A 26,596-nucleotide genomic window follows, 5' to 3' on the forward strand; every position below is an offset into this window, starting at 1 on the left:
TTCCACTCCTGCACTCGACTTGGGACCTCGTTCAGTCGAGTCATCAGAGACTCGAGGTCGTTCTGGAGCGTCTCTCTTGGCCAGAGTGTTGTGTCGATGCGAGAAGTTGTGACCTTCAGCCTTGCAAGATAGTCGACGACGGCAGCAACGCGAGATTCAAGCCGGAGCACATTCATGGCGACTTCATCTTTCACGGGAGAGTTGATGGGATCCAGGTTTATTTCCAGTCGACCAGTCTCCTCTTCAAAGTTCTGGCAAAATTCTGCAAGCACAACCACCGATTCAAGACAACAGTCCGAGATCGCAATTGAAACGCCTGTTTGTTACAAAGGATTACCTTCAAGCATGAGGAATAGCTTCTTGGCGAGTCCACCCAGATAAGCCTCCAGATCGTTCTTCTTTCCCTCCAACTCGCTGGCCTTGTCATTCAGGGCAACCTTGTCACTTCTCAGTCGACTGACCTCCTCGTTGGCAGCATCAAGAGCAGCCTTCAGATTGGTGTTTTCTTCTTCAAGCTTGGTAACTGAAGCCAACTTTTCATCTGCGAGCTTGGTCTTCTCTAAAGCCGCTCTCTGCAATCCAGCCAAGTCAAGGTCTTTCTTCTTTAGGGCATCCCTCACTTTGTCTGCAAAGTGAGATCAGACTCTGAAACAAACGAGAGGCAAAAGCAGTCGTCGGAGGCCTCACCAAACATACCTTTAGCCTCCTCCTTCGCCTTCGTTAGGTTCTCTTGGGTCAGTTTCAGATCAAGCTTGAGCTGGATAAGTTTGTTCTCCATCTCAGTATAACGAGCCGCAAGGTCGCAGGATTTCTGCGAAGAACCAATCGACAGATGTCAAAGACAATTCACTTCCGAGTGACTAAGGAAAAATCATAGCATTTCTAAGACTATGGCCGGATACAAACATTCGACCACAGTCTCGGGGACTACACCCAGTGGGTGCACTCAGCGTGCCCCCACTAGTTTCATCAGTTAGAGTCGACCAGTCGACCAATAACAAAAATAACGGGAGGTGTTCTTCAGACTATAGTCGACTGCCAGCAGTCGACCACAGTCTCGGGGACTACACCCAGTGGGTGCACTCAGCGTGCCCCCACCGGTTTATGAATCTATTCGACCTAGTCGAGTAAGGGAAAAACTTAAGACATAAAGACTATAGTCGACTGCCAGCAGTCGACCATAGCCTTGGGGACTACACCCAGTGGGTGCACTCAGCGTGCCCCCACTAACCCGGAATTTCAATCGGCACACCCAGCGGGTGTAGGACAAACTCTAGGAATTTTGGAAAGAAGAGCTTTCAGATATCATATCCTGTCACATCCCTAGTCTGGTATGACTTAGACTAGCTAGCTATTTGTGCATCATATTTAAATTTCATTTAAATTTGAAATGAGTATTGGTGGAAACCTCAGAATCATTTTTTTTAAATGACCCAAATAAAAATTTCTCCAAAAGGGTCCAAGAAAATGCTCATGTTGCCCTCTGAAAATATTGGACAGAGATAAAAATCAAAACAATATTTTTAGGAGCTCATGGACATTTATTTGGCCATTTGGATTAATTCGATAAATATCTGCATTGGAAATATATTTCTATATATATGAAATATGGTCCAAAAATTATGCCAATTATAAAAGAGCTCTGGAATAATACCATTAGCCCCTACAAAAATTGGCATAATAAAATTAAATGATTTAATATATTTATTAAATCAAACAAATGTCAAAAAATTAGAAAAGAAAACAGAAAAGGGGAGAGAAACTTACCTGGGCCACTTACCTGGCCCATCTCCAGCTGGCGGCCCAGCCCACCCCCGCTGCCTTCTGTCGTCTCCCTCCTCGGACAGAAGGACGAGGGCGTGTGCCCGACGCTCGCCGGCACGCGCGCGCGCCACCTCCCCCCCTGCTGGCCACCTCCTGCTTCCCCGGACTCCCTCCCAATGCCACGGAGACGGCCACGTACCCCAGGCCCTCTCATTCCTCCTCCCCCCCATGCTCATCCCCTCCTCTGGCTCCCCTCACTTCCACCGAACGCGGCCGCCGCCGCCGACGAGAACCACCACGGCCACAGCCACCCCCTCGCCCCTCGGTTGTGCCCACGAGCTCCGCGACGTCGTCCTCGACCCCCTCACCGAACCCCGCCCCGCCGGAAGCCCTGCAGCGTCGACTTCGAGCTCTTCTTCAACCTTCGGCCGCCGGTGACCTCGTCTTCGATTCGCGCCGTCTAGGTCGTCCCCAGGCCCACTGAGCTGCGCTTCGACCTCCCAGTGAGCTCCTCCGTCGTTTCACCCTAACCCCACGGCCTAGCGCTCGTTGTAGCACCACTTCCCATGATGCCCGAAGCACACCGCCGCACGAACTCGTCGTCGACGAGGCTCCGGTGGCCAATCGGCCCCGTGCATATGCCCGTTGGCTTTGTGGGAGCCTGCAGAACGCGTAGTTGCTACCCGTTGATCCTCCCGTGCACGGTGGCGCCATTTTCATCGGCGCCCGAACTCCGGCGACCGCCAAAGTCGTCGCCGGCGACGTCTCCGGCCACCCCGAGCTCAACCATCACCACCAAGAGCTGCGGCTCGTTCCCAGGAGCTCGTAGATGCTCTCCGCCTCCCGTTTGGTGGCCGTAACGTGCAAATGCACTTCCTCCGCCGCGCTCGGCCTCGCCGGCGGCTAAACGCCGGCGAGTTGACCGGGTTTGACCCCCCAGGGTCGCTGACCAGTGGGCCCGACCCCCCCTAACCTTTTAATTAAATTAATTAACCCCTGTTAACCCCCCTGTCACTGACGTGTGGGTCCCACACGTCAGGTTTGACCCTGGACAGCCGCGTTGACCCGCTGATGTAGTGATGACGTCATGCTGGCGCAATAATATAATTTCTGGATTTAAATTTAATCAGAAAATTCCAGAAATTGATTTAAACTTCAAAAATTCATAGAAATTCAACCGTAGCTCAGATTGAAATAATTTATATATGAAAAATTATCAGAAAAATGCAATCTTTCCATCTGTACTAGTTTCATGCATGACAAACCAACTTATACATGCTGAATATGAGAAAACACATTATGGCATATTAAGAGACTTATTTTTGGAGTTGCATTTGAACCTTTTGTTCAAATGGACTTCATTCATTTGAATACTAGTTGCATTAGCTCAAATAGCATCACATCTACATGCCATGTTCATGCATCATATTGTTGCATATGATTGTGTTTTGATTGCCGGCACCGTTCCTTCTCGATAGGTCCTGCTCCGGAGACGTTCCAGAGTACCTGTCTGTGAAGCAGTGCCTCCCTTGTTGATTTACCAGGCAAGCAAACCCCCTTGTTCATCTCGATAAAACCCTACTCTCTTGCTCCTGCTCTCAGTTATTGCATTAGGACAACAACGATTCATCTGCTATTTTGTGCTGCGGTAGTTGAACCCATTCCTCTGCATGACCTGTCATTGCCACAGTAAATAGTTGAAACCCACTAGCATGTGTAGGAGTTGATTGAAGCCACTGATGTGTTCCTACCATGCTATGCCTGCTATTGCTTAGAGTTGTGTCAGGTCTGATTCATTGGGAATGAATTGGAGTGTCACGATATGTTCTGATGCTGAGAGTGAAGTGTGTGAACACGATTTGGTAAAGGTAGCGGTGAGAGGCCATGTAGGAGTACTTGGTGGGTTGTCTCACTGGAACCGTCCTTAAGTCCTGAGTTCTGTGTATGTTGTCCAATGACTCGATACTACCACACATTGGGCTCCGGGCGCTCCAAGCCCTCTCGACTTATTAACCAACTTGATCTCTGTCCAGGAGTCGCAACTAGTTTCTGGTGTTTGTAGGTAGTGCTATTTTTCTACCAAGTGGCACGCGGCAGGGTGGGCTTGGGACAGACTAGGCACACGTGGCCTGGTGTACCGAGTGGCACCCAGATGGTGGGCTCGGGAACCCTGTACACATCGTTTGGGGCCGTGAGCGACACCCCGGCCGGATCTCCTTGCGGATGAAACCCGAATAGGCGATAAACCTGGACTAGAGTCTTGTGTGGTTAGTCAGGTCGTGGCCGACACCCTCGCCAGGCTTCCGCTTGAAGGTTGCCGAGATACATGATGTGTACATGGCGGTAAGTGGCGAGAGCGTGTGTGAAGAAGTACACCCCTGCAGGGTTAACATGATCTATTCGAATAGCCGGGTCCGCGGTTATGGACTTCTTGGATGCTTACATGGTACATAGACAACTTGAAGTGGATACTATAAAATGCTCAAGACAAGTGTGAGTGCTATGGATGGCCTTCTCGTAGGGAGACGGGGACGAATCCATAGTAGTGTATTGTGTGGTGATTAGTGGACTCGTGTACGTTGTTTCACCTCCAGAGTTTCTGGTAGTCGTAGAATAGGATAGCCACAGAGTCAAAGCTGGCTTGCTGCAACTAAACCCCACATTACCCTCTTGATACCAATGCATGTACGATAGGATCTGATGTAAGTCTTGCTGAGTACCTTTGTACTCATGTTGCTTTATTTATGTTTTTGCAGCGGAGACTTCGGTCTTACTAGTGTTCTCGTGGACTTCGACTAGTAGCTAGTACCTCAGCTACGATCTTGATCGGATGTTGTAGATAGTCAGGCTCTTCAGCCTTTTTCTTTTGTAGATGTCTGTACCCAGACATGTAATGCTTCCGCTTGTTGCTTGTATGCTCTGTATGATGGGTCTTGTGACCCCTGTTTGCAATATATGCTATGACGGCTCTTCTGAGCCTTTATCTATATGAGTTGTTGAGTTATGCTGTGATGCCATGTTGTACAGCACATACTTGCATGTTATGCGTACGTGTAATGTGTATTGCTATGTGTGGGATCTGACTATCTAGTTGTTTATTCTTAGTAGCCTCTCTTACCGGGAAATGTCTCCTAGTGCTTCCACTGAGCCCTGGTAGCTTGCTACTGCTCCGGAACACGTAGGCAGGCCGGCATGTGTCCTTCTTCAATCCTGTGTCTGTCCCTTCGGGGAAATGTCACGCGATGAATACCGGAGTCCTGCTAGCCCGCTACAGCCCGGTTCATCGGAGACCTGTTAGCCCAGTGCTACAGCCTGGATTCACTCGCTGATGACCGACACGTTCGATGCTGGGTCATGGATGCCTGTCCCTGTAAGTTAGTGCCACTTTGGGTTTACGACTAGCCATGTCAGCCCGGGCTCTTTATCATATGGATGCTAGCGACACCATCATATACGTGTGCCAAAATGCGCAAACGGTCCCGGGCAAAGGTAAGGCGACACCCGTGGGGATACCGTGCGTGAGGCCGCAAAGCGATATGAGGTGTTACATGCTAGATCGATGTGGCATCGAGTCGGGGTCCTGACATATCCTAACATAACAGGCAGTGACCGACTGACCTGAACATTACTCTGAAGAGCTGAACTGGCATCATAGGCTGCCTGACTGGCTTCTCGTATTGCCTTCACTTGATCCATCATGACCCCTGCTTGGCGTATTGCTTCTTTAGCAGCATTAGCCTGGTCCTGGAACATGGTAGGTTGAGAAAAGTGAAGGTTGAGCAGCACTCGATGATGAAGGACGAGCACTCGTCAACGGCACCGCAAAGGTTACGGTAGGCCGAGTGACATTGTCTCCCTCCACGACCAATGTCTCGGGTGCTGGCACGTCCTGAGTCGCCTTGCCAGCAGACGCTTTCTTGCTCCTCCTCTGCCTTGGTGGTTCCTCGTCGTCGTCGTCGGGAAGGTCGATAACGACATTAGACGAAGCTACAGAAAAAGAATCAAAATTAGAGACAAGAAGCCAATCGACTGAAGATGGAACTACAAGAGTCATACCAGGTTTCGAAGTAACAGCATCCTCCATCTCCTGATCTTCAGCTCTGGTCGAGGTATCAGAAGTAGCAGCACTGCAGTTTCAGAAGACAGTCGATTAGCTCATGAGTCGACCAGGAATAAGTTCATGAGGAATAGACAAATTCAAGCTACACCATTACCCTGAGATAGTGGGGATCACCATCTTCATCTTCGGCAAGACCTTCGCCGACTTCGACGGAGCCACTCGAGACTGCTTCGGAGCTTTCTCAGTCGGCGCCGGAGAAGTAGTCCAAGGGCGCTTGGACGACTGCGTGATGGTTGCGACCCCCTTACCGCGCTCGACCGCGGGATCATGGACAAGCTTCGAGCGTCTTTCCGAGCGAGGAGGTACAACTTCCTCCTCCTCCTCCTCCTCCTCTTCCTCCTCATCAGAGTCATCACCCTCATCATCGTCGTCAGCATCCAAATCCCACTCCTCCGGGCTTTCGCCCCCACTTCCTTCCTCCTCTTCAGTCGGCGTCTGCGCTCCATTGGGCATCGAGTATAACTCGGCGGTGGCCTATCAGACAACAAAACAAAGATCAATCGACCAATTCGCAGCAAAGCAGAATGAATACGACAAGATTACAATTGGAGATAAGTGGTCATACCGTGTCCAGTGTATAGGTACAGTCGAGTGGTGGGATCCTCCTAGCCCCTCGAGGGTTGTCCTTATTCCCTGTGATGGCTGCCACCCACCTCTCTAGTGTGGCGTCGTTGACCGCTTCTGGATGGACCCGAGTGGTCTCTTTGGTACCACAGTACAGCCACATCGGGTGGCCTCGGTACTGAAGCGGTTGGATGCGCCGTCTGAGGAAGACCTCCAGAAGATCCATACCCGTCACTCCATCCCTAACAAGTTGGACTACGCGCTCCATCAACATTTTCACCTGAGCTTTCTCCTCAGGAAGCACCTTCAGAGAAGAGGGTTTGTCCACTCGGTCCATGGAGAACGGAGGGAGACCAGTCGACTGCCCCGGCGTCGACTCGTCTTGGCAGTAGAACCAAGTCGACTGCCACCCTCTGACCGACTCAGGAAGGGTCATGGCCGGGAAAGTACTCTTATTCCTCATCTGAATCCCAAGACCACCACACATCTGGATAACCTTAGTCCTCTCATCGTCCGGACTCGCCTTTTTCACTGTCTGTGAGCGACAGGTGAATATGTGCTTAAAGAGACCCCAGTGTGGTCGACAACCCAGGAAGTTCTCGCACATGGACACAAAAGCAGCAAGGTAGGCGATGGAATTGGGGGTGAAATGGTGGAGTTGCGCCCCAAAGAAATTCAGAAACCCTCGGAAGAAAACACTTGGCGGCAGAGAAAAGCCACGGTCTACATGAGTGGCTAGGAGAACGCACTCACCCTCCTGCGGCTGCGGTTGACACTCGGTCCCCGGAAGCCTTGCTGACCCGTGGGGGATCAGACCCTTGTTGGCCAGGTCATTGAGATCTGTCTCGGTGATGGTCGAGCAGATCCAATCCCCTTGGACCCAACCTTTCGGCAGGAGGGACCTTGACGAAGATCCGCCCCGACTGGACGGTCTCCCCTTCGCTTTCCCCGCCGTCGCCTTCTTCGCACGCTCTAAGGCCGCCGTCTTCTCCTTCACCATTGTCGCCGGCGAAGCACGCAAGGAGTGGATAGGCGGAGGCGAGAGCAGGCGCAGCGGGCGGAGGCAAAGAGGGCGGAAAGAAGAATGGGAAGGCACTGTTCAAAAACCCTCGCCCGGCGCTTTATATAAGGGCGCTTCCGAGTGGCTGACGAGTGGGTCCGGGCGGTCCTGTCACATCCCGAAACAGTCGCGCACGCACGATACGTGGCGAAAAAGGCGGAACAGAAATCGAGGCGTCCACGCCTTATCCCATCCGAGTACCGCGGTCCACCCCGTTTCGCGCGCTTCCCAAAAATTCGGATCCCACAAAATCCGCTAACGGCAGATCAATCTGTCAGACGATATCTTTCCTACGATCCGTCGCTCGGAAGTTCACTAAAGTTCAAAAGTTCACTCGGCAGAAAAAAGGAATGGATCAAGGCAACTAAAAGAAAAGTTGATGCCAACGCTGAAAAGAAGAATCGCTGATCCAGGATACGACATGATCAAAGCACGGGAAATAGGTCGGAGAAAATCATCAACTCCTTCCTCACTCGAACCTCGATCCATTCGGGGGCTAATGATGAGGTTATGTACCTAGGGTAGGGTCATGGACCTATCTGGGATACCCTACCCAATGACATCCTTAGAAGAAGCTACCTTCCAGTCGACCAAGAGGGACTTCACTCGACCAAGAGGGACTTCACTCGACGATGAAGATAGCCACTCGACCATGAAGCCAACCACTCGACGGCCAGGAGACCTAAAACCACTCAACGCGCAATGGTCTGTCATTAAGTAGCTTTAATAGTCTTCATGGCACTTTACGAGGGCGTTACCAGTAACCCCCTATCTTAATGTACTTTAAACCCTGCATAACTGAGGGTCGGAGGGGTCCGGCGGACTCTATATAAGCCACCCCCTCCTCAGTGTAAAGGGTTCGCACCCCTGTAACTCATATACACAGAACCCAGTCGACCGCCTCTGGGCTCCGAGACGTAGGGCTGTTACTTCCTCCGAGAAGGGCATGAACTCGCTAAATACTCGTGTGTACAACGACTCCATAGCTAGGATCTTGCCTCTCCATACCTACCCCCCATTCTACTGTCAGACTTAGAACCACGACAGTGGGTGTAACAATGGTATTGATGTCCTCATCATCCTCCCCTTCTTGAAATGAAGTCGTCCTCGATGGAAGTTCATCTTCCTCACCCAAATAACGCTTCAAATCTGCAATGTTAAAAGTGGGACTAACCCCAATATCTGCAGGCAGCTCAAGTTTATATGTATTATCATTTATTTTCTCCAACACCTTAAAGGGACCATCAGCACGTGGCATTAGCTTTGATTTGCGCAAATCAGGAAATCTATCCTTACGCAAATGTAACCAAACAAGATCTCCAGGTGCAAACACAACAAGTTTTCTACCCTTATCTCCAGCAAGTTTATATTTAGCATTCATACGCTCAATGTTTTCCTTAGTTAACTCATGCATATTTAAAATCAATTCAGCACGTTCTTTAGCATCAAAATTAACCTTCTCCGAAGATGGAAGAGACAACAAATCAATAGGTGCACAAGGTAGGAAACCATACACAACTTCAAAAGGGCACATCTTAGTAGTAGAATGCAATGAACGATTATAAGCAAATTCAATATGAGGCAAGCATTCCTCCCACATTTTCTTATTATTCTTCAAAACAGCCCTAAGCATAGTAGACAATGTTCTATTGACTACTTCAATTTGTCCATCAGTTTGGGGGTGACAAGTAGTACTAAAAAGCAGTTTAGTCCCCAACTTAGCCCATAAACATCTCCAAAAGTGGCTAAGAAATTTAGTATCACGATCTGAAACAATAGTATTTGGCACACCATGCAAGCGAATAATTTGACGAAAGAACAAATCAGCAACATTAACAGCATCATCGCTTTTATGACATGGTATAAAGTGTGCCATTTTCGAGAATCTATCCACGATAACAAATATGATATCCCTCTCCTTCTTTGTTCTAGGTAAACTTAAAACAGAGTCCATAGATATATCCTCCCAAGGAACACTAGGTACAGGCAAAGGCATATATAAACCATGAGCATTGAGTCATGACTTAGCTTTTTGACATGTAGTGCAGCGAGCAGTAAAACGCTCAACATCCCGTCTCATCTTTAGCCAAAAGAAATGTGTAGCAAGTACGTCCTCCGTCTTCTTCACGCCAAAGTGTCCCATTAGTCCTCCTCCATGCGCCTCCTGCCACAACAAAAGATGAACGGAGCTAGTTGGAATGCATAGCTTGTTAGCACGGAACACAAATCCATCATTAACGACGAACTTGTTCCATGTTCTTCCTTCTTTACAATTCTGCAATACATCTTTAAAATCAGCATCATGCACATATTGATCTTTGATGGTCTCCAAACCAAATATTTCGAAGTCAAGTTGTGAAAGCATAGTATAGCGACGAGACAATGCATCAGCAATAACATTTTCTTTACCCTTCTTGTGTTTAATGACATAAGGGAAAGTCTCACTGAATTCAACCCATTTAGCATGTCTACGATTCAGTTTAGCTTGACTTTTAATATGTTTCAAAGATTCATGATCACAATGTATAACAAATTCTTTGGGCCATAAATAATGTTGCCATGTTTCTAAAGTCCGAACAAGAGCATATAATTCTTTATCATAAGTAGAATAATTCAGACTAGGCCCACTCCATTTTTCAGAAAAGTATGCAACAGGTTTGCCATCTTGTAATAACACACCTCCTAATCCAATTCCACTAGCATCACATTCAAGCTCAAAAGTCTTACTAAAATCAGGAAGTTGGAGTAAAGGAGCATGTGTCAACTTATCTTTCAATACAGTGAAGGCTTCTTCCTGTGCGGTACCCCAAACAAAAGGCACATCCTTCTTTGTAAGCTCGTTGAGAGGTGCAGCAATGGTGCTGAAATCTCCCACAAAATGCCTATAGAATCCAGCGAGGTGAAGAAAACTTCTCACTTGTGTGACCGTTTTGGGCTGCGGCCAACTCTCAATAGCTTCAATCTTGGCTTTGTCAACTTCAATTCCCTGTGGAGTAACGACATAGCCAAGAAAAGATACTCGGTCGGTGCAAAAGGTGCACTTCCCAAGGTTATCAAACAAACGTGCATCACGTAGAGCAATAAAAACAACATGTAAATGTTCCAAATGTTCTTCCAAAGATCTGTTATAAATCAATATGTCATCAAAGTAAACTACCACAAATTGTCCAATGAAAGCACGTAAAACTTCGTTCATTAATCTCATGAAAGTACTAGGTGCATTAGTTAACCCAAAAGGCATGACTAACCACTCATATAATCCAAACTTAGTTTTCAATGTTGTTTTCCATTCATCCCCCAATTTCATACGAATTTGATGGTATCTTCTATGAAAATCAACTTTGGAGAATATTATAGAGCCACTCAATTTATCAAGCATATCATCTAGCCTAGGAATAGGATGACGATAACGAATAGTAATATTATTAATGCCTCTACAATCAACACACATACGCGATGTACCATCCTTTTTGGCACTAAAATAATAGGAACAACACAAGGACTAAGGGATTCACGTATATAACCTTTGTCGGGAACCTCTTGTACTTGACGCATAATCTCCTTCGTCTCCTCTGGATTGGTAAGGTATGGTGCACAGTTGGGTAGCGATGCACCGGGAATTAAGTCAATTTGATGTTCAATCCCTCGAATAGGTGGTAATCCCGGTGGCACATATTGTGGGAAGACTTCAGCGAACTCCTGCAAAATGTTAGTGACAGCAGGGGGCAAAGAGGAAGGCACGTCCTCGAAGGAAAATAAAGCCTCTTTGCACACAAAAGCATAGCAAACAGATTTGCTAAAATCTAGCTCATCAATATCAGATTTAGTGGCAAGTAAACATGCACTTTTCAATTTAATTTCAGAAGCAACACTAGATGGTTTATTATTAGGCTTCATTTGTTGCTCAAATTCTTTTGCCACAATCTGATTTTCACTCTTATTCTTCTCCTGTTTTGCTTTATTAGCTCGATTAATATCATCTTTCAAAATGGAATCAGGAGTCATAGGAAGCAAAGTAATATTTTTATCCTTATGAACAAGAGTATACTGATTGTTTCTACCATGGTGAACAGAATTATTATCAAATTGCCATGGTCGACCAAGTAATAAGTAACATGCTTGCATAGGTACCACATCACAATCAACATAATCAGCATATGTAGAGATACTAAAATGCACACGAACAGTACGTGTTACCTTAACCTTGCCGTTGTTGTTGAACCATTGGATGTAGTAAGGATGTGGATGTGGTCTTGTGGTGAGAGATAGCTTCTCCACCATCTCCATGCTAGCCAAGTTGTTGCAGCTCCCTCCGTCTATGATGACGCGCACAGAACGTTCCTTCACAACGCCCTTTGTATGGAACAAATTGTGCCTCTGATTTTGCTCAGCTTGTGTGACCTGCACACTCAAAACACGTTGAGCAACTAAACATTCATACCTGTCAGCGTCTTCAGGAGCCATGTATTGCATCTCATGATTAGAATCATCTCCACCATGTTCTACATGTGTAATAAGAGCCAAAGTCTCCTCATCATAGTCACTAGCGAACTCATACCCACCATCCTCAGTAGCAATCATCACACGCTGAGATTTGCATTCTCTCGCATAATGACCTCTTCCCTTACAACGACAACAAATAATATCACTTGTGTGCCCTGTTGATGCCATGGAAGAAGAAGAACTCTGTGGAGGCCCGGCAGGTGCGCTCTTGGCAGATAATGTTGGTTGTGCATGCTTTCTTGTATCACGGCTGGAGGTGGCACCTGATGGAAGTGCTGGTGCAGTTGAAGTAGAAGATGCACGCGGTGTCCATGATGAAGGTCGGCCTGCAGAAAAGTTAGTTCGCGCCAATGCTTGTCGATCCCGCACTTCGCGTTCAACTTTACAAGCAAGATGGAATAAACGAGTGATATTAGTATACTCCTTATACTCTAGAATGGTCTGAATCTCTCTATTTAATCCACCCGTAAAACGTGCAAGCATTGCTTCATTCTCCTCAACAATACCACATCTAATCATGCCAGTTTGTAATTCCTGATAATATTCTTCTACAGAATTTTTTCCTTGTCTTAAACGCTGCAATTTTTGAAGCAATTCACGTTGATAATATGGTGGAACCCAACGAGTACGCATGGCAGTTTTCAAAGCAGCCCAAGTAGCTGGAATAGGATATAATCTACAATGTTCAGACCACCATACACATGCAAAACTAGTGAAAGCACAAACAGCAGCAGCAACCCGTCTCTCCTCGGGATATTGCAAACATGTAAAACGTTGTTTAGTTTCTAACTCCCAAGTAAGATATATATCAGGAACATATCTACCCTCAAATGGTGGAATATTCAATTTCAGTTTAGGAACATGGTCATGATCTCATACCTGAGGTGGTGGTGTAGGCCTACCATTGCGAATAAATACCTGAGGTCGACCTGCTGGTGGTGGTGCTGGTGGCTGCACGTAGTTCTGATTTTGATCAACCTCATCCTCATAATCGCCCGCATACTCATCATCCTCCTGGGTTCCAGCCGCAGCAGTAGCAGAAGCCAAAGAAGCATCAAAAACAGGTACAGCAGCACCAAAAGTTTGGCCATACTCAAGAGGAACACACTTCGCTCGTCCATACTGATTCGGAAGGGGGCATTGTTGTTGTTGTAGAGGTGCGATAGGTGCAGTCGGCGGTGGTTGGGGAAAATGCGCGAGCAATTCATTAAACTTGCCATCAAGCTTTGTTTCGAACGTCTTCTCAATGAAATCTATCTTCTCCATGGCCTCGTCAAATCTGTTTAGCACATCTTGCACATGTCCACTCATCATTTGCTGAAATTTATCATGTAGCTGTTTGTTCGTCAGGTTCTCCCAATCAGTCTCATCGGCTTGTGAACCTACCATGGTTAGCGGAAAATAGAAACACACAAGAATATGATCCTATAGACTACTAAGAAGTGGTGGTGGTGTAGCACAAACCCGTCAAGCAAAGCTCAAATTCTTACTAGTTCTTACCCAGCAGCAGGTGGTGATCGGCAACCGTTGTAGTCAAAACTCTCAAATCTTGGATAGAGTGATTACCAGGGAGAGTCAAACGCACTACGTAGATGTATGTGGAGCTGGGAAGGCTTATAATATGGTAGCAAAAAAAGGGTCAGCAATAATCAAATCAGAGATGCAAAGTTGAATAAGCGCTCAACGACGGTATTGTGCTGGTCCTAGGCTAGACTGTGCTAGAGACGCGAGCCTAGAACACTAACAATATCACGACGCTGCACGGAAACAAGGGAGAAGCACACTCTGAATTTTTTCACTCTTTTTTTGCGCTCCTTTTTTTGCGCTCTTTTTTTTGCGCTCCTTTTTTTTCGAAAATCACTATAATGGCGAGTGTCTCAAAACTCTTCCCAAGTCAAGATAACAGGATAGGCACGAAATTTTTTCGACCAAGTTTTTTTTCGACTGCCCAGACCCAAAAACTGGAAACGGGTCAAAAAAAACTTTCTATAACGGCGACTGTCTCAATAGGCTTAGAAACACCTAAAAATAGGATAGCTAGAATTTTTTTGTCAAGTGCATTTTTGGAAAATTTTGGGCCTAAACGGGTCAAAAAAAATTCGACCAATTTTTTTTCTGAAACCTACTCAGGCAAGGAAACACGAATCGGAAATCAAATGGATCCCGAAAACAAACCTAATATGCAAGGAACTCGGACTGGTGGTGGATATATGGCAGCGGTGGTGGTATATGGCAGCGGTGGTGGTAGCGGTCGTAGCATATGGATATGGATCGGTGGTGGTATATGGATATGGATTGGTGGTAGTATATGGATACGGATTCGGAGCGGTGGTGGTAGATGGCAGGGGCGATGATGATGGTGCGGTGGCGGCGTGACAACTTATGACCAGAACTCGACGATGCAACCGCAAATTCAACAAAGCAAAACCCTAAAAAGATTATGCAAAGGCTCAAATTGGTTCGGATATGATGAACTAACCCTAATTTTTTTGTGGCTTTTTCGTGGACTGTAGGTATGAAGAACAGACTCGATCTAAACTATGAAAAACTGTAAAATCTCACCGAGCAACATGGAAATCTGATACCACTTGATAGAGGCAAAGGTGTCCCGTCTTTCGATGAGATGATGGATATCGCTTTGGTGGAAGTCGACTTTGACGATCCGACTACGAACGTGCGAGGTGTCGCGCCTTAGCAATCGCTAAACCAACTCCGAGAGGTTATTGACCACGCCGGAGCACGATCAAACTGACCACGAAGGTCTGTTTCCTGCAGGCAAATGAAGAACAAGCAAGAAACTAAAATTGCAATATGGATATTGCGAATATAAGAGGAAAGCTTTATTGATCAAGGTGGGGTTCTGTGATGCCTTTGTCTGGTCGTTGAACACAAACGAAGTACACGAAGTTGCAGCTATGGCGAACTTTAGTCTAAACAAAACCCAAAGTCTAAACGGTGCCCTAAGGGCTGTATATATGGAGGAAGAGGGGGTGAATTTCGTGGCCCTTGGTAGAGGGGTCCGAAACTAACCCTATCTCTAGTTTCCCCACACATACGGACTCTAAAAATAGCCTATGCTTATGTATTTCGAAATTACATGGGCCTGTCCCAATAATAAGGTGACACAACACCTAGAATAGCCTCTGGACGAAATTTATGAAGTGGCATCTTGTATATTTCGTCCAAGGCTTCATGCACTCATTATGGTGGCTTCAAAGTCCTGAAATAATCACTTGTAACTCCGTTCTTGTTCCCCTTGCGCATGCCATCATCTCCATGCTTGTTCTTGCTCCAATGTTCATCCTTCTCCAAGCTAGTCCCTTCATTTGTAAGCAAAACAAATGTATCCAATTTAGGCAGCATCATATTCTCGTGAACATTAGAATCATTACCAAGAAACGGAAGTACCTGATAATTTAGTTGGCGTGCGTGATCTCTAGTAATTGGTCCAGTATATGTAGCAGTAGGGGTTGTGGGTGTAACAATGGTATTGATGTCCTCATCACAAGGCGCACAATCAAGATTGCGAGAGTGCATCGAGAACATCTCCATCGACATTCGTCACTCCAAAGCAAGTAAAAGGGACTACATCGACAAGAAGCTTTCCGCACATAAAGAGGAGCAAGATGCAAGGATGGAGGAGATTAGGGCCTTGATCAAGTCTTCTTCACCTTCGTCATCTTCAAGGCGGCAACATTCAAGCCACAAGTCTTCGGAACGCGAACACAATGCAAGCGTAATTCGTCCACATCCACATCTTCGTGATGACCACCGTCACAATCATGATCAACACCGTCATGAAGGGCAAGTCACCTCCAAGCAACATGTGCACGACGACGACGAACGACATCTACTACGAGCTCAAGAACGACAATGACATCATCATCATGAAGATGCTCCACAAGCGCAAATGCGCAAGTCCCAACAAGCCCTACTTCACGTCAAGGCCAAGCTTCAAGAGCACAAAAGAAGACCGCGAGATGACCACCACCAAGACGGCGCTACGGCTACAACAACCACTTTGGCATCTTCGCCAAGTGCTATCAAGGCATCTTCGCCTTTGGACGTACGGCATCTTCGCCTACTTCCCACGAGTATGCCTACAATGACTTCATCAAGTCCAAGGCGACCACCTACGAGCGAGGGCGACACTTCGATCTTCGGAAGCCCCTCGAGGAAGATGGCCGAGCATGGGAAACTCCCTTCGGTCATGGAGACGAGCTACGAGGTGCCACATCATATGGACCTCCAACAACAAGACGACGACAAGACGGTCGAGCAAAGGCCATCCCTTTCGACCACGATGACGAGCGCGAACCTCTTCAACAACATGGAGACATTTGCACCTACATCTCTCCGACACCCACATATGTCGAGATGCCCCAAGTGCCATGTGAGGAGAGCCACCACCCCATGAGTGAGATGAGTGACTCCACCATACGTGACATTGAGAGCATTTCCTATGAGGATGAGTGTGACCACCACTAGCCCCACATATGAGAGCATGCCACACATCCTATGTGAGGTTGAGCGCCATTTGATTGACTCCACCAACCATATGAGTGAGAGCATCCTTGAGGGAGTGAGTGATCCAGAACACTTAGCGAGTGAGGTAGTTGACACCGCGTGTGAGGCCACTATTATTTCTAATGACTTACCTCTACTCATAGTGTGTTTTCTTCTTTGGTGCTAGGTCTCCTACATGACGACATGCCTATCCTCGACGAGTCCATCCCTCCAATGGAGCCGACGATGTCCATGGTGGACGATGATGCAACCCCCACATGGTTCCATCAAGATGAAGATGACAACAAGTGGATCTTTGACACCTCACCTACAACACATGAGCGACGCTCCAAAGGTAACATAGGTGATGGTACTTCTCTTGTCCCACTAGTGGACTCTCTTGACATCGATTGCTCCCATGATGTTGACCCACCTATTCACATGCTTCATGCTAGTGAGACTTCTTCATGCCTTGACTTACCTATTTATGATGAATATGATGATGAGCATGTTGAGTTGCCTAAAATGTGATGCTATGCTCCATAGGATATCATGTGAAAATTCTATTGGTCACGTCATGTTTGATAATCCTTTGAACTTGTCATATGCTATGAGTGAGATATCCCATATTGCATCATTTCAATCTCAACATAGTAACTATGCATGCCCCATTAAAATAAATCCCAATTGCACTTATGGCATAGATGACGAGATGATGGTCATTGGCTTTTACTTCTCTTGTGATGATATTGCCATGCTTCCTTTACATGATTTGCGCAATTCCTCTACTATGACATGCCATGATCACATTGTTTCGAATATGCATTGTTTTGGATGTTGTCAATATTCTCCATGTGATGTTGCTACTCATGCTTATGAGGAGACCCCCATAGTTTCCTCATACATATTAGGAGATCTTGATGCATTTCATACTTTGCATGATTCCCATGATAGTGTACACCATATGCATTCCATGAATAAGAATGCTCTAGATATTGCTCGTGATGCATTACACAATTTGAGTCTCCATTATTCTATACATAATAACAAGCCTCTCATGATGGATGACATGTTTCTATATCACATGCATGTGCGCATCATGATGGATGATGTGTACATATACCACGCACACACAATTTTTCCTTTGTCTTTGTTTTGTGTAGGTACTCACATATACTCGTCAACCTCTCAATCCCAAGAGTTGACGAAACGAGCTCTTGAGAGGAACGATGACTTAGGATCCCGTGGACTATCCTTACCACCGTTCCCTTCGCGCAAGGACTACGCGCATCTCTTCTACTTGGCTTTCACATGGCTATGGGATATTTACCACTTATCACCTTATGCCCATACTATTGTGTTCACTTTGCATGTTATGCTTGCTTCTATGCCTTTACCATGCAATTGTGACCCTTCCTTGTATATACCCATGCTTCACCATTATGATACTCCTATGTGTATTTGCATGCTTGGTGGAGATCCTTGTTGCTTTTGCCATGTTTATCATGTGCCCCATGCTATTGATGCTTGTTGTGTTGGGAGAGTCATGATGCCCCATTACTACTTTCATATGGCCTCTCGCCAATACATTGATGATATTTTTCTCATATCTTGCTTTCATGCTTGTGCTATATCATGTGAATTATTCTTGCACACTATTTGCACCAATGACATGCTTGCCATGATTCCTCCTAGTATGTTGCATCTTTGCGCTACTAGCTTGCTTGACTTGATCGCTATGATTGCTTGCTATGTTGCATCACCCATGTTCCACTATTACTTGCTTTCTTGGGTTGATGACATATATGCTCATGCCTCTCACTTGATTTGTTATGATCATTGTCTCTTGTCTCCATTAGTTGCATCTCTCATATCATCTTGTATTCAGTGCCAACTTACTATGCTTATTAATCTTGGAGACTTTGACACTTTACTTGTGATGCATGCTTGTTTGATTGAGCCTCTTGTATTTGGATGTTCTTACATCATATGCCTCCATACTTTGAAATGCTCCCTTGTACTTTCTTATGATGAGCATGATGCATACACTTGTTGGGTATATTACCACTCGAATGATAGGTTTTGCATGTTCGCTAACCTCATTTGTTTTTCCGAGTGTTTGTCATGTTCTTTTGTTTTGAAGGATTCACAAGGTATTACCGTCATGAGACATATTGGTTATGTGAAGGCATACATGATGTGCAACACCAACATTTTCGACACTCTTATAAAGGTGAACTCCTTCTTTTTGAGCCATCCTCAAATATGCATATTGGATGGGTCACTCTTTCATTGTTGTTTCCTTCTTGTTATCTACATGATACATCTTGCAAACGGAGGAGAAACATTGGAGATTGGCTCTATGGACCTTCACATTGAGGAGCGCTCGCACTTATTGGATGCATCTTCGGAATTCCACTCATGCCATGACATCGAGCATTGGTACACCAACACCTCCATATTTGTTGATTGTGCTCATACATGTCATGCTCGATGGACATATCATACTCACCACAAGTTTGCACCCTATGCATGGATTGACTCACATTATGATTGCCTTGTTGCATCTTGTATTCCCATGTCATCCATGATATATGAGCTTGTTCACTTCCTTAGCAAATTTGTTGTGATCTTCCTTGATGGCATTTTCATACATCATGATCATATGGTCCTCCATCAATTGCATGATGACATTCACATATTGAGCATCCATTGCCATGTTCATGCTTTTGATGCATAATCCCATTATGATATCATTTTGCACAATGGTAGAATTTATCGCTTTGTGCACCATGCTAATTACCCCATGAATGCTTTGCATATCATTCTAGATCATCTTGATAAGCATCATGGGTCTTGCCACGCACTATCTTGCCGCATGGACTCATTCTTACATGATGGACACTTTGTGTGCGCTACCCATTGTACTTCCAAGTGTACTTTGTGTTTGCTCCTTTTGCATGTATACCACTCCAGAGACACCTTGGAGTACTTGGATTGTGCCATGCCTTCAACTTCGTCCAACTACAAGTCCGTCCACGACAACCGTTTCCATGGTGATGAGGATCACGATCCAAGGTCGGATCTTTCCCAAGGGGGGGGGGGTATGATGCGGAGCATCCCACGTTCATCCCCATGTACACTCCGACTACTCTCCAAGCCCCAAGGATACATAAGATGAGACCTCGACTATGCACCATTGGACACAAGGTGAACCCGTTCCTAAATGCTTCCCCTTTCCACTCGTGTGAGACATGGTTGCTACCTAATGCAAGGACACTACCCATGCCTAGGTACCAAGGAGACCCTCTCGGAGATGCTCGGAATGATGAAAAAGTCCCCAAGTACAAGGATGAAGGAGCACGACGAGAGGAACCAGAGAAAGGCTACAGGACCCGGACATCCGGCCCTGGCCCGGACATCCGGCTCCTGAAGATGTCAACAACAACAGCAGCCCAGCCATCAAAGTGCTACAGGGCCCGGACATCCGGCCAGGCCCCGGACATCCGGCGCCCCGCGATAGCCTAGAAATCCGGCGCCAGCCCGGACATCCGGCGCCCCATCACAGAACGTCCAGAAGCTGGATCAAGCCAGCCCAGACATCCGGCCCAGCTCCCGGACATCCGGCGTCTCGGGAAAGCCAGGACATCCGGCCCGTCGCCCGGACATCCGGCCTCCCCTGCCTGCGTGCAATGCATCCGGGCCGAGGCCCATGTACCCCTTCGCCCCTTAGACTATATATACTCCCCCTCCACCTACGTTTTAGGGTTAGCGTTGATTTAGCTCATTTGTGAGATAGAGCCTCGCTCATCCATCGGATCTCCTCCTCGTGAGAGACCGCGGCCTCTTCGGAGAAGATCCACTTGGATTCAAGACCCCTTTACGGGAAGATCCCCTCGTGGATTCAAGACCTCCTCTCGGAGAAGAACGGTTACCTTTGTGTCTTTCCTTTGTTGATTTTGAATCTTGTGCTACCTTATGTGTTCGATGATTTAGACCTTGTGTGATCGATTACTTGTCGGTTTAGTGATTCTCTCGTTTCTCCCCATGTTTTCCCTTGTGTTTTCCGTGCATTCTTCGTGTGCCCCCATAGGATCCACACCAAACGTTAAACATCGGCCCCTAGGGTTCCGCCCTACATCACATGGGGATGACCGTAGGATGCTCCGCATCATCTCCCCTCCCTTGGGAAAGATCCGACCTCGGATCGAAATCCTCATCACCATGGTACGGGGAGAGATCGGAGACGTAGAAGATGTCGCTCATGTTGTACTTGTCCCGTGGGAGGTCGATCTTGTAAGCGTTGTGGTTGTAGCGTGCTAGCACCTTGAAGGGTCCGTCGGCTCGAGGGAGAAGCTTGGACTTTCGTTCGTTGGGGAAGCGGTCCTTGTGAAGGTGTGGCCACACGAGGTCTCCAATGTTGAATATCATGGGATGCTTGTTGACGTTGAGCTTGGTCTCCTCCCACTCCTTGATGTTCTTCTTGATCAACACACAAAGTAGAGTGGAGAGTGTATGGTTTGTCACCTCCATTTGGCCGTCAGTTTGAGGATGGTATGCGGATGAGAACAAGGGCTTCATTCTGAGCTTGGCGCATAGGGTCTTCCAAAAGTAACTCAAGAACTTGACGTCGCGGTCGGAGACGATTGTCTTTGGTACTCCATGGAGACGCAAGATTTCCCTACAAAAGAGATTTGCAACATGTGAAGCATCGTCTATCTTGTTGCAAGGGATGAAATGTGCCATCTTAGAAAATCGGTCCACAACAACAAACACGGAGTCCTTGCCATTTTGAGTTCTAGGCAAACCAAGTACAAAATCCATGCTAATGTCTTCCCAAGGTTGATAAGGAATAGGAAGAGGCATGTAAAGACCACGGTATTGAGCTTTAGACTTAGCTTTGTGACATGTAGAGCATCGGGTGGTGAAGCGTGAGATGTCACGGAACATCTTGGGCCAAAAGTAGTTCTTGGAGAGCGTGGCGAATGTCTTGTCGCGTCCGAAATGTCCCATGAGTCCGCCTCCATGAGCCTCTTGCAAAAGGAGCAAACAAAGAGAAGACTCGGGAATGCAAAGTTTGTTAGCTCTCATAAGATAACCATCCTTGATGTAATATTTTTCCCAAGATGTATGCGTCAAACATTTAGCATAAGGAGTTCCAAAAGATGGATCATTAGCATACAAGTCTTTTATGTGCTCAAAGCTAATAACATTCAACTCAAGTTTAGTGACAAGCGTGCATATGCGTGAAAGTGCATCGGCAACTACATTTTCCTTACCCTTAATGTACTTGATCACATAGGGAAAAGATTCAATAAATTCACTCCATTTGGCATGACGCTTGTTCAACTTAGTTTGACCTTTTAAGTACTTATGTGTTTCATGATCGGTATGGATGACAAACTCATGAGGTCTAAGATAATGTTCCCAAACATGTAGCACACGCACTAAAGCATACAATTCTTTGTCATAGATGGGATAGTTAAGTTGAGCACCGGAGAGTTTTTCGCTAAAATATGCAATGGCTCATTTTTCTTGCATCAAAACTCCGCCAATTCCGGTACCACTTGCATCACAATGAACCTCAAAAGTTTTGTCAAAATTGGGCAAAGCAAGAATCGGAGCATGAGTAAGCAAAGACTTGAGCTCATCAAAAGTGGTGGATTGCAAAGATCCCCAAACAAAAGGAGCATTCTTCTTACTCAAGGCATGCAAAGGAGCTGCGATAGTGCTAAAATCTTTCACAAAGCGATGATAAAAACCAGCTAGACCAAAAAAACTACGCACTTGTTGCAAATTGGTGGGTAGGGGCCAAGTTTTAATTGCTTCAATTTTAGATTCATCAACATGGACACCCTTGGAAGAGACAACAAAACCCAAGAAAACCACTTTGTCAACACCAAATGTGCACTTTTTCATGTTTGCATAAAGACTTTCCTTGCGAAGGGTTTGTAAAACAGCCCTAACATGATTAAGATGCTCTTTCATGGTTTTGCTAAACACAAGAATATCATCGAAGTAAACCACAACAAAGACTCCAATATAAGGGCGAAGCACATAATTCATGAGGCGCACGAAAGTACCGGGTGCCTCTGATAAACCCATTGGCATGACTAACCATTCGTATAAGCCAAATTTGGTTTTGAAAGTTGTTTTCCATTCATCACCCTCTTGAATGCGGATTTGATAATAGCCACTTTTAAGATCAATTTTTGAGAAAAAGTTGGCTCCACTAAGTTCATCAAGCATATCATCTAAGCGAGGAATGGGATGCCTATAGCGAACGGTAATAGCATTTATAGGTCTACAATCGGAACACAAGCGGAAACTTCCATCGGGTTTAGGCACAAGTATAACCGGAACGGCACAAGGGCTTAAGCTTTCACGTACATGACCGTTGTCGATTAGTTGTTGTACTTGCCATTGAATCTCCTTGGTTTCTTCGGGATTGACATGGTATGGAGCTTTGTTTGGAAGTGGTGCTCCGGGGACGAGGTCGATTCGATGTTCCTTGCCTCGTATAGGTGGTAGACCCAGAGGTAACTCATCGGGCAAAACATCTTGGAATTCCTGCAAAAGAGATTGAAACACTAAAGGTAGCTCGTGAGAGGTGTTAGTTTGTGGTTCTCCATCCTTGCACACAAGGACAAAGTGCATCACAATCGATGGGTTCTCACACACTTCTCTCATCTCACTTTTTGTGACAAATAGTATGAGGTTTTTCTCTCTAGGCGAAGGGGTGCTCAAGTTTGGCTTGTGGCTCTCACTCACTTTTTGGTGGATCACTTTCTCACTCTTCTGTTGACGATGGGTGGCTTGCTTGTCGACTATCACTTGACTAGGAGACATAGGTCGTAGCAGATATTCCTTTCCTTTGATCTTGAAGCTATAGTGATTAGTGCGCCCATTATGGATAACACCACGGTCGAATTGCCATGGCCTACCAAGAAGGAGGTGGCAAACGGTCATGGGGACCACATCACACTCCAAAGTGTCTTCATATGCACCAATTTTGAAGGAGACTTGGACCATATGCTCAACTCGGATAGTGCCGGAGTCACTTAGCCATTGAACCTTGTAGGGGTGCGGGTGCTTCCTCTTTACCAATTGAAGCTTGGAGCATAGTTCTTCACTTGCCAAGTTGTGGCAACTACCTCCATCGATGATGAACTTGACGGATCGTCCATTGATGCCGGCCTTGGTGTGGAAGATGTGGCATCTTTGGTCTTCTTCTTGTTGATGTTGAAGAGTCAAGACCTTGGAGACAACGAGAGCGGGGCTCGTATCTTCATCACAAAAGACTTGATCATCTTCATCCTCGTTCACGCGCCGGTGCATGGCCACTTGCTCAAGAGCTTCCATTTCATCTTCACTCATTGAGTCGTAGGTGCCATCGTCGTTGAGGATCATGGTGTGCTTGTTTGTGCATTCGTAGGACTTGTGGCCTCGGCCGCCGCAAGTGAAACATTTGAAGGAGCTTGTCTTGACGGTCTCATCGGTCGGAGTAGATGAAGAAGCACACGGTTTGTAGTTGCTTGTTGTAGGAGGAAGACGACTTGAACTTGACGAATGTTTCTTGTTACTTGGCTTGTCATCGTTGCTTGGAGAAGGTTTGGTTGATGTAGATGTTGTAGGAGTTGTTGAAGCTTGGTTGTTGGAGAAGCCGTAGGTCTTGGATGAGTACTTGGCATACTTGAAGTCATCTTGCACTTGACGTTCCGCCTTTGTAGCTTGATGCACGAGCTCGATGAGGTTGGAGTAGGGTTGGAAGTCGGCGTTCTTCTTGATGGGATGATTGAGTCCATTCAAGAATTGTGCCATTGTTTGCTCATCATCCTCCATGACATTGGCTCGAATCATGGCAATCTCCATTTCCTTGTATTATTCTTCAACACTCTTTGTTCCTTGCTTGAGTAGTTGTAGCTTCTTGAAGAGATCGCGGTTGTAGTAGGTTGGCACAATACATGCTCGCATGACATCCTTCATTTGAGCCCTAGTGGTGATTGGAGGTTCACCTCTTGCTTGTCGGCGCTCAAGGACTTGTTCCCACCATATTAGCACATAGTCTTGGAACTCAAGTAATTCCATAGCGATCTTCTTCTCTTCCTCATAGTTGTGCAAACGAAAGATTTTGTTGACCTTCAATGCCCATGAGAGGTATTCTTCGGGATCATTGCTTCCATTGAACTTGGGCATTGTGAATTTGAGCTTGCCATAGCGTTGCTCTTCATTGTGTTGTTGGCGATGGTGATGATGACACCCTTGACGCGGAGGGTACTCATCCTCATGTTGCTCTTGGCGTGGAGGAAGTCCATGATCAACTTGCTCTTGTTGAACTTGAGGTTGAGGTGGAGCTTGACGAGCTTGTGAAGGAGCTTGTGGAGCTTGACGTTGGACACGCGGATGGTAGTTCCTCTCTTGGATTTCTTCTCTAAGGGCTTCCTCTTGATTGCGCCGTTCGCGATTCCTGTTGGCGATGGCTCGACTTGATTCTTGAAGTCCACGTTCAACCTCAAGGGTTTGTGCTTCTCGTTGTTGTTGTTGAAGACGTTTAGCCATGGCGTCTTGTTGCTCTTGGTGTAGACGCGCTCATTCTTCTTCTTCTTGGCGGCGAAGACGTTGTCTTTCTTGAGCTTGGGCAAAAGTGACTTGATTTGATTGAGGACGAGGGACTTGCTCATCGGCTTGCTCTTGTGAATGCTTGACGTGTAGCGGGTTGCGAGATGCATGACGGTCTTGACACGCGGCTCGTCGAAGAGTGTTTGAAGACGGAGTAGTTGAGCCGGAGAAGGAATCGTCAGAGTGTCGACTTGAGTGCCTCCATCTTGAGTATGACGATGTAGAAGGAGGCCGGTTCACCAACAAGGCACGGATCTCGTCCATTCTTGCATTGTTCTCTTGTTTGTGCGCGTCGAGCTTGTTGTCGAAGTAGTCTCGTGTATGTTGCTCGGAGAGTCACAAGTCGGTGGCGAGGTTGTCGATGCGGTCATTCATTGCTTGTTGCTCTTGATGTAACGCTCGTTGTGCACCAAAGAGGTGGCTCTTGGTGACGTATGATGACATGTCATCGTCTTGCTCGATGAAGAGTGGGTTGGTAGAAGTACTTGGCCTATCCATCATTCCAAGCAAAAATGTGAGTGGTAGAAGGAGAAGAACTTATACCAATGTACCTTTGACCGATGTTGATGATGAATCAAGTTCACTCAAATGCGGACAATGAAATAGCACTATTGGTACCAATTCTTGTCAGTTCTCACACCTACACAAGTAAAAGCTTATGGTGGAGCTTGGTTAGGATGGTGGCACAAAATTTGATGCAATTGAAAGCAAGATTCAATAATGTTGGAAAAGATTCACAAATTTGCAAATGCAAAAAGTAGACCAAGCAAGTAGGGGTACACTAAAACACACACGCAAATAGATAAATGGGTTTGTGCAAACCAAAAGTGAGCCAAATTGTGGAATCCACGAAAATGCTCTTGTTGCACAATACTAGAGAGACGCTAGCACGATTGCACAATAGGCGGATACGGAGCTTGTGCACAACCTACTAGGCAAAAATGCAACGATCTCTATCCCAAGTATGCTATATGTATGGTATTTCGGTGCTATGATCCAAGATGATCTTATATGACAATCTTAATGTAGTATGATGCTATGGTTCTTGCTTATAAGCTCGTTGCTTATCTTTCCTCTTTGCTTAAAAGCTTGGGTGGCTCTTTGACTTTTGAGCTCTTTTCTCATGCAAAACTTCACGAACCAAGATAGCAATTGTGTATGCTATGACAACTTTGTGACACACAAGTTGATTCCAAGATATGCACCACGGTGGTATGGTATGTATGCTATGGAGTATGATCACTAATGTGCACAAGTCACGTTGCCGGCAATACTCAATGGCTAGTGTCGATGGGTAAGCTACGCAAAAGTAAGGCCATGTGGGGTATCAATGCAATTCCAAGGTATGACTAAGATGTCATCGAAGTTACCGTCCTTGGCGATGTTGAGTAGTCGATGGAGATGAGCGGTGGTGAAGGTGACGTCGAACCGTACCTATATGCCGAAACACAATAGGACAC

Source organism: Triticum aestivum, chromosome 6B (assembly GCF_018294505.1).
Source record: "Triticum aestivum cultivar Chinese Spring chromosome 6B, IWGSC CS RefSeq v2.1, whole genome shotgun sequence".
Taxonomy (NCBI): domain Eukaryota; kingdom Viridiplantae; phylum Streptophyta; class Magnoliopsida; order Poales; family Poaceae; genus Triticum; species Triticum aestivum.